General features: G+C 44.1%; 1 long non-coding RNA gene across 1 annotated transcript in view; it reads left to right on the plus strand.

Moving 5' to 3' along the window:
- The window catches only part of LOC138580983 (uncharacterized), a 128,364-nt gene that overhangs the window by 49,384 nt on the left and 57,306 nt on the right, over positions 1 to 21,674 (plus strand). The gene's annotated exons all lie outside the window — the stretch shown is intronic.

Genomic DNA, 21,674 nt, shown 5'->3' on the forward strand with positions numbered 1-21,674 from the left:
AAAATCCATGGTGGCTAGTGGCCCCCCACCCCTTCCCCCACCCCCTTTCTACATCATTTCAATTTTATTTTTTCATTCCCCTGGGGCAGATGGCCAGCCATCTGCCCCAGGGTTCTCATGCATGTGCCCCCATGCTTTGGGGGCCGGGAGGGGGGAGAGAGCTGCTTACTTGAGGCAGCCCCCTCCCCCCCTCACAAACGGATCCATGGTGGTCTAGTGGGTTGCTGGTCACGGATCGAGCGCTCTGCGCCGATCCGTGACCAGCAATGCCTCATATATGTGGTGTCCTTGGAAAGGGGGGAATTCCCCCTTTCCAAGGACACCATTTTTTACAAAATCCCTGGTGGTCTAGTGGGCCCCAGGGCCCCAAACCTCCTCCCACCTCCCCCTTCCCTCTGTTTATTTATTTTTTTTCCTCCCCACCCGTATTCACCCCTGGGGGCAGTGATCATCTGCCCCCAGGGGTCTCTGCTGCTGTGGCCCCATGCCTTGGGGCCACGGGGGAGGGGAGCCACTTACCTAGTAAGCAGCCCCCTCCTCCCCCTGCGTCACAAACAGATCTGTATTGATCCGGTGGCATTGCTGCCCGCGGATCGCACGCCCTGCACCCGATCCGCGGGCAGCAATGCCACACAATGGGTATCGTTGTAAAGGGGAGAATCTCCCCTTTCCAACGATACCCGCCTCGATCTCCGTCTTGAAATACAGCCGGAGATCGAGGCAGACAAAGAAGGTCTCTTACCTTCTCGCTTCCCCGCAGCAGCCGAAAATGGCTGCTGCGGGGAATTTACTTTCAGTTTCACGCAGACGTGCGTTACGCACGCCGACGTGAAACTGAAGGTAATCCAGCCCCCTGGCAGTGAGGGAGGACCTCCCCCTCACATAGCCCGGGGGTTGGATTACAGTTTTGAGCGATCCCTGCTTTGCAGGGATCGCTCAAAACAAGGTGCCGAAAAGGACGAGCTATCTCGTCCTTGGCACTGCGTGTGCACTGTCAAGGACGAGATACCTCGCCCTTGGCACTTAAAGGGCTAAAGGAATGGTTCGGTGAAAATTTTCTATTGTCCCTACGGGTCGGCCATGTGTTTTTAAGCCTAAGTCGCTCGATTTTAGAAAAATTTCCTATGGACCTTACCCGGGTTTTCGTCCGTTAAATGCACGCGAAAACAGGCACCAGGGCGCTGCCATTTTGGGATAATCCTATCACTTGCCCCATCGCCCTGGCTGACCTGCTTTTGCGGCACTAAATCATATCCCCCGCCTCTGAGCCTGTCATCAGCAGACGCGTACCGCCCATTTCACAACGCCAAAGCACGTCTCGTGTCAACAATCGCTGCGCTTCAGCTAATGACGTGTCGCCATGAAAATGGCAAAACGCCTCTTTCCTCAATAAGTATAAACAGACCGTTTCACAACACACAGCAGCAGATTTTCGATTCCATTCCTCTCTCTGTGTTACTTTGAGTATTCTGTGACTCGTTTCTGTGCTCTGGTCAGCTATCTTTGCCGCTTGTAGCCCGTGTGAACACCTATACCATCGCTATAAATTATTTTAGTTTGTTTACCACACAATGGCTACAATAATGCCCTACATGTACGAGCCCGAGTATACCGAGGAGGAACTACTGGAAAGGGAAACACGCGAAAACGATGGGGCTTCGGACAGCAGTTGGCAGGACAAATCAACGGATGAAGACACTGGACCTAGTCGCATGGACAGTGTTTCCACCTGCTGCACATGCAATCGGTGCCAGCTAATGCCACCCGAGGAGAACTGCTGCTGCTGTGAAAACTCGGGATGCGTGGCCTACATTTTGGAAGGTGAGCCACGACCGCAATGCATCACCGAGCTTCCAGACTTCAGGGCAGCCTGCCTCACACGGTTCGTGTTGAGGATAATGATGGTGCTTATGCACGAACTTCGCGCAACTGTTCGTCCTCGTAATCCGAGTAACGAGTAAGTATAATCTGCTTGTGATGCCACTACTATTTCATGGTCGTCTCCTATATCCAAAATTACATCTACATATCATTGTAACGCATGAAAGTCGTTCAATATTGTGCAGTGTCTAGATAGCATTTGTCCGAGCAGAATGCCATTAGTTACAAGAATTGTCATTGACAACAAACGTTTAATCAACTTATCTTGGTCATTTAAAAACAGTTTGTATCATTATTTTTCACAGGTGGTACCGGCTGGTGGCCTATCGTTCCTTTACATGGTGGCATCACGGGAGGCTTGGACATCGCGTTCGAAGAGTAATACCCACCTGTGCCGTTCTTGCCATAAGAGAAACTTTCCCGAGTGACAGCGGTCAGTACAGGGGATTTTCCCTCGCTGTGCTGCAACCTGACCTGTACAATGTGTAAAGATTTGTATTTTTGTGCCATCAAAAAAAGAAACAAAAAAAAACACCACATATATTTGTTTCGATTTTTTAAATGAATCAAGTGTGTCTCCATTCAGCAGTCTTCCTGTGCCTTATCTGCACGCCCCAGGCCCATCCATCCCAACCCCCTCTATCAAAGGCGGTTCACGCCAGTGGATGCGCGCTGCCATGGGGGGGGCTGTCAGGGGCGCGAACGGCCAAGGTGCCAAACAGCATGTACACTTCAAAAGGTATCCCATGCCAAGGGCCCATCGCTCACATGGCCTCCTCAGACCCCGTCTGTCCGGCCAGGACCCCCCCTGCCTCACGCTGGCCGGCCCCCGGCAAACCACATAATACCACAACATACACACATCATTCATTCACAAACACACCCCTGTTTGTAATACTTTATAAACCACTTGATATGTCTCATGAGAACATCTTTGTGCTTTGCAAGTCAACTCCTGAATGTGCTACCTGAGAACCACTGAGATCTATGCTAATCTGCTCGTCGTTGTGCTATCCGTGATCTTCTGTGACCGCTTCGAGCAAACTCGTCAGGGTGCTACCTGTAGCCATCTACCTGTTCTCCTGCAACATACTGCTCTGCTTGCTGAATCCAACTTGTTGGTCAAGGTAAGGCCATGTATCCTAGTCATATTTCGTTGATTTTTAAATTTCCATCTATTTGCGAGTAGAGTACTCAATAGTGCTATGTTCATTGGTCTCATTGATATTGACTTGAGTTTCCATTGTTATGCTATCAATAGATCTATTTATTTTCATCTGTGTCAATTGTCATCGAATTGCATCCTTCGGGGGTCCAGTCTATAATGTAAGCATGTTTCCTTCTCGTGCAAGACGGAACATCCAAGGGACGAGTCACATGTTCAGAGGTTAGTCACATCTATACATTTCTGCAATTTATGCAAATACTAAGCCGCACATTATGAACTGGTATAGTTCCTGCGACCAAAACAAACCTTGCACTGAACATTGTATGGTTCATTTACTTTTGTATCACATTTTTATTCATCAAGATTGTATAATAATGTCGATATTTACTTTTCAGAATTTTCAACAATGCCTGCCTGTTCGATTAGCGGTTGCCCTTCGAAGACCCATGCTAAATCTGAAGGCACTACAATGCATGTATTCCCGAAAACTGTTGATCGAATAAGAGAATGGGTCAGACATTGCGGATATCAACTGGATGAGCTGGAAAGTAGAGTCCAACAAGTCTTAGAGGTCAAGAGGGGCGATCGATACTGCATCTGCCGCCGGCACTTTTCCGCGAACATGTACACAACATCTTGGGTAACAAAGAAGAATAAACGGCGAACGACGCAAACGCTATTCCCACTCTATTCGTCCACATTCCGCCACTGGTGAGTCAAGTGTCCGGATTTAGCTTTAGGCCTTGCGGTAGTGTGTAGGTAGCCGAATGGATTCATTGATATTTTAGGTTTGTGTCCCTTGTAATACTTTCGACATTGATATGAGTGTATAGCTTTTTGAATAATGACATTTATCAATATATTCTTTTTCGATTTGATTACCCACAAACGAAATCTATATATGGGCACAGGGAACTGTGCTATACTGCGCATTTTCAATAGCATTACTCTCAAGTATTCTGTCTCCTTAAATGGCAATTTTTATCAATCAATAATTTACCTTTACAACTGGTCGACTATCCCTTGAATCTGAAGCAAGAACATTCTACATCCGTGACGTGCTCGCAGTTATCAACCACTTCTAGCGCGTATCAGGTAATCTTACTTGGCTATTCCGCTACAGACTTGTTTTATGCATGTCAAGTATTTTTTTGTATCGTGTAATTATTTTACAGAATGTTTGGTTAGTGCTTTCCAATTGATACAAACCTTAGTTATAGTCCACTGGTGTTTGTTTTCAGTTATGATTAGTGTTATCCATAGTAATGCAAGTACTGTCTTTCAGGGAGATGCTGAAGCGTCGACCACATTGACAACATCCCTAGATGTTCTTCAGCAGCACGAGGTATGGATACTGACAGCTCCATCGAACTAGATCATCAGAGCTGGAATGCTTGTCGTTTGATTGTTCTACACAATGTTTCATTCGTGGTTAGCCATTGATATGTACCTGTGTGGTCCACCCCAAGTGTGTGTTATGTTTTCAATATTGTAATCCTTACTAATGCAAGCACTATCTTTCAGGCAGTGGATGGAGCGTCAACCCCTGCACTTGATGCGGAGCCTGACATTCAAGTAATTCCAGGGGAAGTGGAAGCGGGACCTTGCGTATACGAATTGGCGCACCAGCTTTCGGAAGTGCACACTACATTTACAACATCCCTACATATTCTTTGGCAGCACGAGGTATGGATACTGACAGCTCCATCGAGCGTCATTGTATAACGTGATTCCATTTGCTATACTTTCTTCCCTATTAACGCAAGTACTGTGTTTCAGGGAGACGACGGAGCTTCCTCTACAATTACAACATCCCTTGTAGGTGATGCAGATGTAAAGAAATCGGAGAAATAAATCGACGAAATCTGATCATATTTAGATATTCCTTGATTCTTTTAGACAATGCATCATTTGTGTTCATCTCTTTATATGTACCTGTGCCGTCGACCCCAAGTGTGTGTTATGTTTCCAATATTGAAAACCATACTAATGCAAGTACTGTGTTTCAGGGAGTTGCTGATGCCTCCTCTCCAATACAACCATTCATGGCAGTCCATGCAGAGCCAGAAGTATGGATACTGACAGTTCCATCGAACTAGATCATCAGAGCTCGAATACTTGTCATTTGATTGTTCTACAGAATATTTAATTTGTGTTTAGCTATTGAGATGTACCTGTGTGTTCGTCCTCGCGTGTGTTTTATGTTTTCAATATTGTGAAACATAGTAATGTAAGTACTATGTTTCAGGGAGTCAATGGAGCGTCATTCCGTGCTGTCTATGCGGATCCAGAAAATATAGTCGTTGCAGCGCAAGAGGAAGGGAAGACATGCGGAAACGAATCGGAGCAAAAGCGTGCAGATGTTGAAGTTCGAGTCAAGAAAGTTGCAAAGAAAAGAAACAAAAATAAGGTTAGTTACAAACAGTTCATAATTTTAGGAATTGTTATGTGTTGGGGACTATATTATGTTTTTTTCCTGTCAATTGTACTATACTTTATATTTTGTTTAAAATGAACATCCCTTTTCCAATCTGTCCTCTAGTTACCCGTGGGTGTACGAACTATACATACACAGACAGTGAAGCAAATGAGAGATGTTGCTTGCCAGACCATTTACACTATGGAGGAACTATTAATTCAGACGCGGCGTGTTGAGACTCGAGATGCTCATGTCCAATGGCCAGAACATGAATTGAATGTGTCCGGAGAATACAGTAAAGTTTTATTGGACCATTGCTACAGTTCGACCGCACCACCAAAAGAAGATGATACTGAATGCATTAAAGATAGCTCTGAAGTAGTCGCAGATCAATCCACACAATCTACACCCGCCAAAAAAATGCCACCCAAAAAGCTGTCGACATTGTTGTGTCCCATCAATGCTGAAGTAACAGATGTTGAAATGACAGAGAACGAACCAGCAGCATCACCCAATGACGCATCAGAACTTGATATCAGCGTTATTTTTTTCAAATTTGTTGATATGGCCTCAACGGCACAGTCCGAAACAACTTTCACGCCGGATGACAGTCTAATGAAAGAGGGCAAATACATAGTATTCGACAGTTGTTTGATGGATATTATAAGTATGCTGAAATGTGGGTATTCAGTTGGAAGGGAAGTATGTGGGGAGCCATTGATTCATGTGACTCGTCGAAAACAAGGCAGTAACGTCAAAATACATGCCGTCTGTAGATTAAATCATGCATTCTCATGGTCTGCACAACCGATGCTGGGGAAGCTGCCAGCAGGCAATCTACTGTGTGCAGCTGCCTCCCTTTTTAGTGGGCCCAGTTTTAGAAAGTTAGAGTCTTTCTTTCAGTTTGTGGGACTCCATTTCATTTCTAAAACACAGTACTACAAATACCAACATGATTATCTGTTTCCGGCCATTAGTGATGCTTGGAAAATTGAACAATTGTCTCTAGCAAGTACATTCGAAGGGAAACGATTCAGGCTAGCCAGCGATGGACAGTGCGACAGCCCTGGATTTTCTGCCAAGTACTGCACCTACCATTTTCAGGACATGGATAGTAAGAAAATTGTGAGTTTGGTGGTTGTGCAGGTGTCCCAATGTAAATCCTCAGTGGCCATGGAGAAACTAGGATTTATAAAATCATTGCATTATCTACAATCAAGGGGAATGCACATTGACCTCATAGCCACGGACAGACACGTTTCAATTGCCAAGACAATGAGAGAGCAGTTCCAACATATTAAACATCAATTTGACGTATGGCATCAGCTAAATCAATAAGAACATCTCGGCTGCAGGGGAAAAAAAAAGGTTTTGAAAGTATTTCACAGTGGTCCCAGTCTATCATCAACCATCTTTGGTGGAGCTCCAAAACTTGTGAAGGGTCAGTGGAAATCCTACTTGAAAAATGGCGGTCACTGATGCACCACTGTACCAACGTTCACCGCTGGACAGAAAACCAACATTTCCACCAATTTGAACATGGCCCTTTGTCCACAGAGGTGGCACGGAAGAAGAAGTGGTTGTTTGTTTGCATCTTCACCTACACACAAAGCCATTGAGAAGTTTGCTTTCGATAAAACTCTATCAAGAGATTTGAGGGGACTGACAGAATTCTGTCACACAGGAGAATTGGAGGTGTTCCACAATATGTGCCTAGAGTACAGATCAAAGCGATTGCATTTCAGCTTACAGGGCATGAAACATAGGACTCTACTAGCGGTCTTGGCCCATAACGAGAACGTGAGCCGGGAACAGTCTAGGACTACGGGAAATGTAGGGATGCCTCGCTACACTACGACCTTTGAAAAAGAACTAAGAAATGGGGGGTAAAACCAGTATATGAGGAAGAGTTCGACTTTGTTAAAGGCCTTATTGCTAGTGTACTAGAGAAGCACAGATATGGAATTTTGAGTGTTTCGGTGCAGAGCACTGATGCATTGCCACCAAACATTGCCACTCTGCCATGTCCACCCAAAGCAGAGCTTGTTGAGAAGTTCAAATCCCGGTTTAAATAAATCATTGTAATCTGATTGTCTGTTTAAAAATAATGTTATTGTACAGTGTGCATACAAAGTATGCTAACCCTAAACCCTCCATTCACCATCCTGGGAGGCGAACAACACGGGTGTCATCTTTGACTTCTCTCTCTATTCACCTCATATCGCTGACCTTGTGAATGTGTATGTATATATTTCTGTTGCTGTAACTAAGTCTCGCAATCTAATATAAATGCTGTGCACGGTTAACCGAGGGGAGGCTTGCGTATTGCAAATAATAAAACAAATAAACAATAAATCTCAACTCCTCAGGTACTTTATACTTTCCCTGACCTTCCCCCAAAAAGTCAATGTCTCCATAGTTATGGTTCTCTAGGGCTGCAAAGCTCGCGGACGAGGACAAAATTGGGGGCCTTAGAACGTGCCAAGCAAGGCGTTGCAGAGGGGAGAGAAGCCAGTTCGCATTTGCACATTGAGGCCTAGTACAAACATGGAGTCGAAAATTCAAGTTCTCACAGATGGTTTTAGACGGGATGTTGCAAAGTAAGAATGTACGCTCATGCAGAGTGAAGGACAGCAGCTTTGATTTTTTGCTCGCGGGCTGAAGAGGCCCGCGAATTGCACTGGCAGTATAAGGTTCTATTGTTTTATTGACCTTGAGAGACAGGGACCATGCCGAAAGGACTTCATTTGAAGGAGGTGGGCAATAACGTAAGACGATAACGCTGAAAATTCTGAAACTAGACCGAGTTTCATGTTAGTTCAGTATATGAAAAATCGTTGGCACGAACACAGTGGGATTTACAGACTGCATTACGCAGAGATACAATGGAAATGGCAAATATAATGTATAACTTTTTAGACGCTTTTATACCGGAATGAATGAATTAATGAATGAAGAGCAAGTACAACATTTGTGGGATCGTCTTTCTACCGGGCACATGGGCATGCATGTGCCAATTCGACACGCATGTAGACAGTCGTTTCTCAGTGGTTCAACGGTAAAAAAATCATTAGTTTGTGTGTTTCCCTAGATTTATTTCGTTAGTTTTCACATTGCTTTTAGAGCCGAACACACTCAATTGCACTATCCTCGCTAGCAAATAGTTTCAGCTCGCCCGTAATAAAAAAAATGAATAATAGTAATGAAGATCGGCTGGTGAGACTAATTTCAATTTTTATGTTTTCTAAACAGGTACATCCTACCATACTGCCACTGCCACCTATTCCAGACCCCGGCAGACGGATTTTTCAACCGCCAGCTGCAGCTTCTTGTAAACAACTGCACTACATTGACTATTTTATGGGACGATCGCCAAGGGGCCATATGCCCTTACGTGGTACTAGCGGCTAGAAGCAACATATCGACCTTTACGGTGGCCTAGTGCCTAGTTGGTGGAACAGCCTTGCGGTTTACTGTGCGTCCAAAGTGCTTCTTTTAACGAAAACCAACACCCTGTGTACCATAAAGGAACAGCGCGTGACGCACGATAAACTATTCCGGATTTGCGGATCAAGAGAAAAGAAAGAAAAATCCATTCAGATTTAATATGCCAATTGCTGAATATTCTCTAAACATTTAATGTCAAATAAATGTACTTTACTATGTACCGTATTGCTGTTTGATTTTAAAGTACAGTTTCATATTCCGAATTGTGGCGCGCTGTGTTGTGAGTTGATCTGTGTTAGTTTCCGGGTTCTGTGTGAAGTCGCGTAGAAGACGACTGGGCACGTTTGCCTACGCAGCACAGTAACGTCATGGAGAGAGGCGGGGAATATGAATGTTTTGATAATGTCAGGCTCAGGGGCGGGGGGGATATGATTTAGTGCCGCAAAAGCAGGTCAGCCAGGGCGATGGGGCAAGTGATAGGATTATCACAAAATGGCAGCGGCCTGGTGCCTGTTTTCGTGTGTTTAATGGACGAAAACTTGGTTAAGGGCCATAGGAAATGTTTCTAAATTCGGCTTAAAAACACATGGCCGACCCGTAGGGACAATAACATTTTTTGACCGAACCATTCCTTTAAGTCTTTTACAATTTTTACATCACATTCTAGATCCCATTGCTGTAATGCTTGTTGCTTATCGTCATGCCCCTCCGGAGACGTTGGTCCCTGTGGCATCGTTGGTCCCATAGAAGGGTTTTGACCACTTTTACTTCCAAGATGGCTGCCGCATCGGAAGGTGTGGGTCTCAACGATGTGCTATCGAGCAGTGAGCAAGCTCCACCCTCCTACTCGGGATTCTGTTTATCAGTTCCTGTCAGCAACACGTGGATGCGTTGCTACTCCTCATTGACAACGCTTCGTAAGTTTGCTTCTAGAACGCTTTGCTACCAGCTTTCCTTTTGCTCAAACTTATATACATTCCTTCTAACTCTGTCCTTTATTTATTCCTGCATTCAGACTCCGCTTGTCCACCCGGCTCCTTTCCTTCGGCGGAGACTCAAGCCTTCACTCACACACACCTGTTCACCGGGTTCGGTCCGGAAACTGGCAAGCAGACCGCTAGGGGTTCTCATTTCCCCCCAGAGTTCGGTACGAAGGATAGTATTATCAGGGGCTCCAAGATTCCGACTGTGAATTTAGATTGACACCATTTTCTTTCCGTTTGAAATATTTAGGGAATCCGAGTTCAGTCTACAAGCCCTCTCACTCGGTGCAAACTCTTGCCGTATGTACTCCTATGCCCTTCTATCATTTCTTGCCAGGTAAAGATCCCGTTTGTCTATATACGTTCTGTTAACTCTAAATTCTATACTGTGCTAACAAACTTCCACACACAATAGTTAATTGCCGGAAGACATCTCTTCTAGCGTGGTAAATCATCAAATCCTTTTTAAAGGGTAACTCAATACATCCTTACCTTATTTTTCCTATCTTTTACTACCCACACCTTACTTGCCATACTCTTCTGTTTCTTCCATTAGACAGCTTTCCACCAGCTATTACCTGAACACTCGCTGCACAGACGACATCAATACAGCAGTCGCCGACACAGGCTTTTATTCCCCAGAGGGTTTCCCTGAGGACCATCGTCTCCTCCAAGCTTGTCTGGGAGGTGGAGGAAGGGACTCAGGGAGGCTTTCATATTCATCCCTCCTGTTTGGAAGAATTCCGGGATCAGAGTGAGAGGAGAGGAGGGGAAGAAGACCATCGGCGAGTCCTTGGGGTTACTCTTCAGTTACTTAAATCATTGTTCAGAAAGTACATTTATTATAGTTATAAGCCATTGGGATTCTGTTACTCCATTAATTTGTGCAGACAGCTGTTGTGAGGAGTTCATGGAGTTCAACATCTTCCATATTTGTGCAGAGTTCTTATTTAGCAGCGACTCAAGAAACCTCCAACCATCCACTTGGTAATTTTTTGCTCTTGTTCTTAGCCAGTTTTTGTATCAGCATTTTGCTTTTTTTATAGGCTTGTTCTTGTGTTTGCCTGGGCAGCAGTTGGATGTGCTTTCTTTCCCTCCTATACTCTGCTTCAAACAGTCGTAGTTCGTGATCATTTCTGTACTGGTGTTTAATAACGATAGAACTCATCTGTCTTCCAGTCACTTTATATGGTTGCAACATTTATACATAGGACACACCCTGTTTGTGCTGTTGGTTTTTGTGCAGATGTTCATGGAAGGAATGTAGCGCCACTTCCGACATTGAAATCTCGTTCTTGCATTGTTAACAATCAGAGTCTGAGATGACCATTCGGGTTGAGATGGTGGCTCGGATGCGTCTTCATGCCAAGTAATCGTGAGCATTTGGTGATCACTTTTAACTTGTTGTTGAATCTCGAACTTATCTATGTTCTGAAACAATTTATCATTCATGTAGATGTATTCGATGATGCTTGAAGACGTTCCTCTCTTCCAGGTTTCCTGGGCGGGTATGTAACCTGCTATGGCACCATTTGCCATCCTAAGTTGCGCTCTTTCATAAAGGCTTCCCATCCACTTGCATTGTTTTTTATGGGTTGCCCATCTAATTGTATGCATTTCATATTTAAGTCACCTACTATGATGGTGTGTTGTCTATTAGAGTCTTTATCAATCAGTTCCAGAAGATTTGTCAAAGATTTATAGAAGGCATCATCAGCAATTCCTGCCCAGTTTCGATAAATATTGATTATTGCTATGTCTAGTGTTCCTGTAGACACCCGCACTAATTGCTGAAAGTTATTTGGTGCAGCCCATGGTTGAAGAGCGATTCCTGCACTGGTTTTCACTGCCACTAATAGGGCGGATGTCGGTCTGCCTTGCATTGCCTTTTTTGCAGACACCAATTGTAGGTCATGATCATCCCACGTTGGAGTTGTTAATAGCCATGTCTCTTTTAAGGCAATTATTTCAAAATCATTTAGATAGTTATCAACGGCTAAATGGAAATGCGTATGGCCTCGACAATTCCAACTTGCTAAAGAAATTTGTTTAGAGATCTTAATCGGTAATGGTTATGCTTGTGGACAGCACACTGATGGTACTGGTTCAGTAATGCCGTTATTACAATGTACACATTGACATTGGGGTAGAGGCTTAAGATTAGTGGTTTTATTATGAATGTCTTCTTTTTGCTCTTCGAATGTATATTTTTGCCTCTCCGGATCTTGGGCTATTAAAAAGCCTAGCCCAAAAACCTCCATTTTCGCCTTCCATATATAGTGTTAATCACCAATCCCGAATTGATCCAGAGTCTCACTATTGCTAAGTTGTGGTCACACACAAACTCCACCTGGTCTATGTCGCTGGAGGAGATATCTTCAAGGTCATTTATTTCTCCAAACACGTTGAGAACGCTTGTACGCGTATGATATTTTTGTGTGGTGCTCAGTGTGTTTTTTCCATGTATGCCTAAAGGTCCTTGTTTCCCCATTTGACTTTGTTTTTGTGTTGTGCCCACTGGCTTATTTGAGGAGCTCCTGTTTACATCTTCTTGCCAAGTTACTTTAGGAGTTGGTTTGTGTGGCTCTCATGCTCTTGACAACTTCTTGGTTGAAATTGCGATATCACTGGGATTTTATTAGTCAATTTCAGGCAATTCTTCTCTTCCTGATTTGAGTTCCAGTGTTGCTCTTGAGAGTTTAGGGATACTCGATTTATTACATGAGCCTTTGGCAAATCTCTTTCTTGTGATAAAGTTGTTTGCTGCGGTTCTATGTCCTCCAGGAGTCGACCTGCACTCCCTCCTGCTTCAAATGTTTCTGGTCGGTAGATGTGCCAAGAAGAATTCTTCTACCGCTGTTTTTATTGCCTGCGTCCTGTTTTGCTCAAGTACCACTTTCATTGTCAACTGTTCTAATGCTGTGTTCCTTGCCTGTTAGTTGATCATTTACTCCTCCAGAGTTTGCAATTGCAGTAAATGCCGGAGCATCTATCAAATTCACCAGTGCATTCAAGGGTGAGTGACTCTCTGGTACAATCATTATGGGCGGTGCTGTTTTTAATTTTGAATTATTAGTTTTGGATTTTACCATGTATTTATCCAAGGTGCTGCGGTCATTTTCTTCGATCGTTCTGTGTTAATCTCCTAAGAGGCTCCTTTATTGTCTCTTGATTGCAACAGTTGAGCCTCTAATTGTTGGTTATTTGTATTATTGTTATTTTTTTACATGTTTTCGTTTTTCGCTGATTTCTTTTAAAATTTCTTATAACATTATATGATACTTCCAGGCGCCTGTTTCCTGCAACACTGATCACATCATGTTGCTGTGCTCTTTCCTTATGTGTGGATGTCTGCTGTATCCTTACCGGTGTTAGGTCACTTCCCAGATCAGGTTCGGATGTAGGTATGCTAATCCAGGAATCATTAGGATTAGATACGGATGGCACTCGGTCTGGGTCCTTGGGGCGAATGATGTGGGAGAAAGCCGGCAGCACTGATAGCGTCAAGTTCACAGCAATCTGTGCGTTCTGATGGTTCTGTGTTTTTCGTGTAGCAGCCCCCAATGTGGGTGCTTCTTTAAACGTAAATTCCATTTGATCGGTTGCTGCTTCTGTCATCCATGTGACCACTTGTAGGATTTGAGCAGATTGCGCTATATTTTTTCTTCTAGTGTGGAGACCAATTTAAAGAGACTAGTAAGCATTGTGTTTACTGCATTTAGCGTGATTTACAGCAGTGTAGATTTTTCCACATTGATGGTATGAGTTAGTTCCTTGCGCCGCGGCGTTGGCTGCGCAAACGTAATAGACACCGAGTGTATTGAAGAATCCATTGAGCAATGTGCTCGATAGTCAGTGGTTCCAGATTCATTGTGCAGACTCAAGTCCCCCGTACTCGCGTGAATCGAGAAGTCAGAAAGTGTGACGTTCAATTCAGGCGGCAGGCTTGGTGAGTCTTTGTGGACATTGTTCGTGGTTTCCTAAATGTTTTTCCTGGTCAGTGCTTTCGCTGCATTTAAAATTGTTCATCCGATAGCAATTGTGTCTTTGCGGCTCCATTCTGATTTAGGGGGCCACTTTCAGCTCTCCTAGTCGCCGCGATCAGTGTTTGCGCGTCTGTCTGTTCGGCCACCTGCAGCACATTTACGGTGCTGGAACTACTTATTCTATATTGTGGTTCCTGTTAAGGGGTGCAGAATGGTCGAATGTCCCGATTCAGGTAGGATAAGCACACTGCAGGAGATAACATTATAGCTTTTTTGGATATTAATTTGGCGCACTCCTCAGTAGCCGGCGTGAGTTTCGTAGGTGTTCTCACATCATTTTGCACACCCGGCATATTTGTTTTTAGCGTGTAGAGTGGTCTGCTCATTTTAATTATTTACATGTGCTACTTTGACCTGAAGGTGATAAATGCAACCTTGCTACACCCACTCAAACAGTGCAATTTGATGTTCCCTCCCCGCGCCCACAGTGTGTCTTACCCGTTCTGGACTGTGATTTTGTATCGGTCAGTACTGTCTTAATGCCGCTGCGAAGCAGCAAAGCGGTACTTCCCGGTACTTGCTAGGGGCGCGCGTGCTGGTGCGCGCTCCTGGTTTTATAGCAAGTCCTTCTTAAAAGGTATACTGTCCACAATATTCCTTGCCTAAAACAAACAGAAACAGTGTAAATTCTCGAGAACAAAGTCCACTAAAAGTCTGTGTGGTTTTAATATTAACACACCTTATTATCGTCCTGGTAATGGATCAATCTGCAGTTCAGATGCTTCAACAACAAAAGTTCGACTGCTCCCAGCCGAGAAGAGCGGTAAAGCAGTACTTCCTGGTACTTTCTAGGTGCGCGCCTAGCTTTCCGGCTTTTCCCTGAAACAGGGGGCGGGCTCCCCAGAGCACCCGCTGCCTGGCTTGCTGCAACCCAAGGCAAAGTGGCCTCCGGGGGAGCTCATCCCTACCTCTACCAAAAAGGGAGAAATGGCAAGAAAGAAACTGCCGGTCTTAGAGCAAGAAGGAACTCTCCTCAGAAGAATCATCGGAATGTCTTTCAGAAACCTCAGGTGAGGAGGGGGCAAACAAGACAGATATTGCAAGGGCAAACAAACCTGCAGTTCACAAGAACTCATGGTAAAATTGCTCCCTTCTTCAGTTTAATTTTGACTGCTCCAATTCCTTTTAATAGACCAACGTCATATGGACTGCTGGTCCATAATGAGCTTAGTACATGTCCCAAATCTTCTTGAAGAAAGGATGGTACTTATCTCACTATCCGTACAGAGTCGAGTGCTATTACTGTGCACCAATTCTCCCCTTCTTCATGTACTGCATGTAAGATCACCCTGTCCTCTCACACTATTGGTGCTTCTAGCTTTATTGTAATCATTTGTCCTTCCACCTCATCTGTGGGTACTTCTTGTCAAAACAAAAACTCTGCCTTAATAATTTGTCCTGTATTCTTGTAAACCATGCTAGCAACACGTGCACTCCATAAAGGAATAATTTTGGGTTTAGTGCACCCCTCTCTGAGGCTTCGCGACCATAAAATGCTGCTGTGAATTCTTGTACATTCACGTAATGGATCCCTGGGGTAGAACATATGATCCCCTTTTCAGTAAACGATAGTCATGTTGAGTTTACTCATCAAGTCTGACCCCAATATGTATGGCATAGACATGTCATGTTCTCCTATGGTGATAGATAATTTGTCTGTAAAAGTAACCATAGTTGTCGACACAGAAAACCCTTTGCACATCCACGGAAATGCGCCACAGATTGGGAATTTTCCCTTGCTAACACAGGATCGAGTCGCCCCTTTATCTACCAAGAAGAAAACAGTCACTGTGACCCTTGGTTCCTCTTGCGAGTCTGGTGTAAACAATAAGATGGAACACATCAAGCTTTTCTGTGGGCTGTCCTATTGTGTGTACATATTCAGGCGTGTACTGGTAAAAGGACTCCCTCCCACTACTGTCAAGCCCTCTATTTTAGGTCTACGCATCTGCGGAAATATACTTGTCTCCCATGGCGCCACTGTGTTCTGCTATTCCGGAGCCCGTTCCTGTATTGGTGCTTGCTGTGTCTGAGGTTGTATTCCCCGTTGTATTTGTGTGGTTGGTGTCTGATACTGCCTGTTATCTTGTGCAAAATATACGGGTGGTGCTGCACTATATGGTGGGGGGTGTTGGCCACCCACTTGTGCCAAATGATGGCCAATTTAGTTGCATTCCTCCCCCACTTCTGCATACATGGGAAATGTGTCCCATTTTCCCACATGTCCAACACTGTTGTGGATGCCCTCCATTAAACCGTCCTCCTTGCGGAGCTTGAAATCCAAACCCTTTGCCTCTGGGGATAATAATTTACTCCCCTCTTCCTACAAAATGTCTGTTCATTCCTGGCTTTACTTGCTGCACTCCTTGTGCATTATAACTTTTTCCCCCACTTGTCAATACTGCCCCTTGCAGTACATTTTGACAGTTTTCTCTGAAACAACTTTCCTTCCTCAATCTTTCTGTCTTCAACTATATTCTGCACATGGTTTTGCTTCCATTCCCACAATTCTTCTCAGCTGTCTCTGCACTTCTTCAGGAGGTCCCGATATAAAATGTGATAAAAAATAGCTATGTTTTGTGGCACAGTTCCCTATTCTCCATTTCTCGTGAATGTCCCCTATATATTCCCCTGGATCTTCGTCTGCTCCATTATTACGGGTCATAATTGCACTCATATCGGATGAGTCTGTATACTGTACCCTAAGTGCTCTCCATACGTCAGCTCAACAATTATTAAAGGCACGCTGTCATGTTTTGTATTTTGCGCAGTCACCCAAGGATACGCTGCTAATCTACAAATGTCGTCCGATTTCTCTCCCAATATGTGAGTAAACAGGCTTTTCATGTCACCCACTGCTAAGGTCATAAGGAAGTCATTCTTTCCAACTAATAAATCCATTTGCCTGCTCCTGATGTGAGTGATGGAAGTTTACAAATGTATTTTTGTCTGTTTGTGGTCATGGCATATATTGTGGCAGTACTCCCCATTTCTCCAATTAGGGAATTGTCTTAGCCCGGGGCCATGTCCTAAAGCAGCCGCATCCTTTGTCTCGTCACCACGTTTGTCATGCTAACTCTATTCCGTCCTGGTAGATTTCTCAGTCTATTCACATATGAAGTCCTCTCTTCTAAACTGTTTGAAGCGCACCTTTGGGTGTCTTGGATATTCAATGGGTTCTGGTCCCATCACAAGTTTCTCCATCTCCGCCCACGCTACCTCTCTCCCCATCTGCGTACACGATGGATGGTGTTTGTGTTGCCTCAACATTGTATCCTCATTATCTTCATCCTCAAAATCTAGTCTTCCAGGGGGTTTGCCCTATATGTTTCACTCATTACCTCCTGCAATACATCCATTCCTTCATCTTGCGGGGCCCTCTCTACTCTCCCTTATATTGATGCCATCTCTCCTATGCATGTACCGCTTGCCAATATTCCTTCATATAGTTCCTTCCTCTTCTCTGCCTGAAGTGTATGCTTTTTAATGACATTAACTTCCTTTAGGCGCCTATCCCTGCTTCTTTCCTCATCTCCTTCTCTCTTCCTCTTCTTCCCCTCTATGCATCTTTGTTCATCTTCTTTCCTTGCTTCTTCTAGTCTCTTTTCTCTCCGTCTCTTGTTTCTTATTTGTTCCTTTTTTCTTTCTTCTCCTCTCTCTCTCCTCCTCCACGCCTTTCTCTTTTCTCCTACATTATGTGCCTTCTCTCGAGAATCATCAATGCCCTTTCCATCCAGTTTAAGCATTATTTGCCCTCCTATGCATTCATTTGGTACAGTTGCCATTTAATCCCCGTCGTTTTGCCTGCCTCTCTCTGAGTCGCTTCTTATATCTTCGCTGGCAAGCCGCGGCACTGTGGACCCTGGTAGTTTGCTTATTTTTGATCCACTTATGTCTTCACTACTGTATGCTGGGTGGTGTGCATATGTGGAATTAATATACCCTGCTGCTGCTTTTAATGCTTGTAATGGTTCTTATCCCTGTGCAGTTGAGGACGGATTACTGCACTGGGGAGGAGGAGCTGTGGGCATCATAAACCATTTTTCATGCAGGTTAAGCATCCATTCCTTCGTATCTGGCTCCACCATATCTTCCCCAAACATTTGCCATAACTCCAATGTACCTAGTCTGTTATGTAACCGTTTTCCCTTATAAGAAGCATGTAAATAAGTGCACATGTTTTGCAGTACCATCTTCCAATTAGTGTCTTCTTGTGACCAGGGACTAAACATTTTACCTGTCATATCTTTAGCCCATTCTATGTGGTATTTTACAATTGTATCCTTATATCAGGGCAATGACTTACATAAGTGTATGATTGGCGTGTCCCCCATGGTAATAGTTTCAAGAGATAACTTACCACTTATCTCAACCTGTACTTGAATTTTCTGCTCACCTTTTATTCTCCTTCAGACACCCCTGCCCAACAATATTTCCCAAACATGAACACAACCTTTGACGGTCTCCGAGACCACACCTCCAGGATCATTCAACCTTTCTGAGCATCACCAGACCACACACCTCAGTCCAACCACCATTCCACGTCCTCCACTAATATTTTTAAAAACTCTTTTGAAAGGCTTAAGCCATCTCGCAACATAAAGCTGGTGCCAGCTATTTTTACACCACTAAAATACAATAGAGCTGTCTTCTCAACTTGGGAGGTATCCTTCTGTTTTATTACAGCCCCATAACGAGGCTTACCAAGTGATCTGATTTCTTTGTCACTTTCCAATACGTTCAAAATCCCACAATATACAACAACAAAAAAACTCCCCAGTTTTGCCATGCCATACTTACATCTGCAGATCGGCTGAAGGTCTTTGGCGTTGAGTCTCCCAATCAGCCTTCTGCCATCCATGCCCTATGGGGTAGCCCGTGGGGACTGGACACTTCTGTTCAAAGTGATTCTGTTGACCGCTCTGTTGCACGAAATCCCGCTCTTCACAGTCCTTAGGGACAAAGTGGGGACCCCTCGACAGTCCGACGACACTTAGCTCACCGCCCTCTGCTACCATATGTTAAGACCGTCTCAAAATCCACAAAAGACCCAGAAGAATGGGAGTCGGTTCAGACCAGACTCAATGACAGAGTAAACAATGTGCACAGCAAAATCCAGTTTAATTATCATCCAAAAAAGCCGGAACAGATTACAAGCATTCAATTCTCATCACATTAGACGTGTTAATAAGAAACAATACCTTAAGTACTACAAAACTGTGTCATCAATGACATAACATGATATCAGTTTACAAAACCTACGGAGAATAGGGATAGGTTAGTGGGTTTGGCTACATATAGTTTCTATAGGGGTTAAACATTTTATTGGGTTACAAGTATCTGATGGCTCCACCTGAAACCACCCCTATATTGATAAAGGTTAAAACTACATCATCTTTACGACAAGTGGTTGGTTGGCATACTACTTGAGGAGTGGCATGCTACAAGGGATTCAGATAGGTTGGCTCTCTGCTAACCAACCTCGTACACTTGACAGGTTGTCAAGATATGAGCCAGATAGAGTAGTGGGAGAGAGGCCCATGGGTTGTTCATTTTAAAATTAAAAAAAAAAAACGTTATCATACCTCATTCTCTGGCTCTAAAGCCGGGCGATCCTTTTGTACTTGGCCTCGTGTGGTGCATATTGCTGGTGTGTTCATTTAGGGAGTATTCCATGTGTCCTATCCATGTTTGCTTCTAATGAATGACCAGTGTTATCCAATTATGGGCCACGTGCAATGGGATCATGTTTGGAATATATTCATCGTGTATTTATTAAGATTTTAGCTATTATCAATGTGTGTGTTAGGTTTTCTATTACCGCAATATTACCGCAAGGGACACTTCTGTTATTCTTCATGAGTCTTTTGGCTTACTGTTTTACTGCACGTGGCTAAAAAGGAATGGGTGTGCTATTATAAAACTATTTATCTAGTAGTGTACTGCTTGCATCTTGGCAATTGCCATCTAGTGCCTTCGATCTGCCGTTCCAATCCTCCCCCATTTCCTTTCTAACCCTGGCACTAGTTGCCAGCTACTGTCTGAGCTCTGCACAGATGTTTTTCTGTGGATTCAGCCTTTTGAGTTTTCTCGAGGACTTAAGACCTGTGCTCATTCAGAGACATGCTCATTTTTAAGAAGCTGGCTGCCCAATGACATTCTTGTTTCTATGTTAGCAAGCTATATTCACACGCTGTTCATGTTGCATTCATCTTATACATTGGCCATGTTAGTGTTCTTCATGTCTGTGGATGCTGTGTTAGTTTTCGTCACATCTAAATGCATATATTACCTTTTGTATACGTTCTTTCTGTGGAATGCATTTTTGCTTTGTGTCTAATGCCTGCACTTCTACAGTTACAACATTAGTTTGAATGCTTTTGCCATCTTTAGCTCACATTGTCCCCAATCCATGCTGTACCTGTGGAGGGATAAGGGCAGAACGGTTGTCTCAGTGAGCAAGGTCTCTCACAATTGATGCATTGTTGTGGGGGAGCAGAAGAAGCCATGGATTACATATGCATCTGCCTCCCAACAATTTTCTGGACACGTTAAAGGCAATGAACTGAGGCATCCAGACGTGGACCCCTTGCTCACTATTCTTAGAGAGGCATAGATCCACCCTACTGATGAGGTCCAACCAGACCAAACACGTGTCTGGGGTCTGTTGGTACTCTTGTTCAGAGGAGAATTGCCTAGCATTTCGGTGCCGGACTGCCCCAGGGCAGGACAAAGATTGATATGTTTGGGATAATTCTTCTCTGTGAAAGATCGAGAGCTAAAGACTCTGGGTAAGTCTCTCGTAACCAGGACTAATGTCTGGCAGAGGGACTCCCAGGACCCCCTTGGTATTTTGCAATGAACTGAGGGAAACACTTGCATTCGTCCCTGGAAGCCATCTACAACAATGCATTTTCTGGGAGATGACAAATGTGCACCAATCTACCCTGATTAACTTGAAAAATGAACTTGCTGCTGCTCCCGCCGCCCCAGCCTCCGCTCTGGAATCACTGGCAGTAGCAGAAAGGGAGGAGGACATCAGTAAACAAACACATTGGCCTAAATGATTGGAAACCAATTGTCTTTGGTTTGCAAATGACATGCTCCATTTCATCTACTCACCTAAAACCGTAATCCCGGTCTAGCTTCACTGATTGAGAACTGGGCTTTCTTGGCAGGTTACAAGGTAAACTGGGGAATATATTGGATTATTCCTATCTCCACAGTGGTCAGCAGCCAGATCTTTGAGCAGTAACCTTTTAGGTAGAAAACAAAAGAGATGAAATGTCTTGGGATCAGAATTTTGGAGCAACCAAGGCTCCATTCTGGGTTGCAACAGTGGTAGCCTAAGCAAGGTGATACAAATAGACCTGGGGCAAAGGGAACTTCTGGTTTTGGGTATTTGTGCAAGGGTTAATGTGATAAAGATGGTTATTACACCACAAATACACAGTAGTATTGCACAACCTGTGTTAGTCATGCACTGTATAGAAACCTAGAAAAGATATTACTACATTTTGAGTGGAAATCAGTCGCCTAGCCAACAATTATCCTGCAAGGCCGGTTTTGGCTTCTCTGAGCTGAGGGGAGATCATCATGTTTTCACACTTCAACCAGCAAGTCACTTGCTTCTGCCTAATGTAGCACTGTAGAGTGATGGGTCGAAGTTGTGAATGAATAAAAAGAAACCCCTGATCTATGAGAAGCCCTCCACACCATGATTTTTAGCG

The sequence above is a fragment of the Ambystoma mexicanum genome, chromosome 3p, assembly GCF_040938575.1.
Source record: "Ambystoma mexicanum isolate Mex_15411 chromosome 3p, UKY_AmexF1_1, whole genome shotgun sequence".
NCBI classification, from domain to species: Eukaryota; Metazoa; Chordata; class Amphibia; order Caudata; family Ambystomatidae; genus Ambystoma; species Ambystoma mexicanum.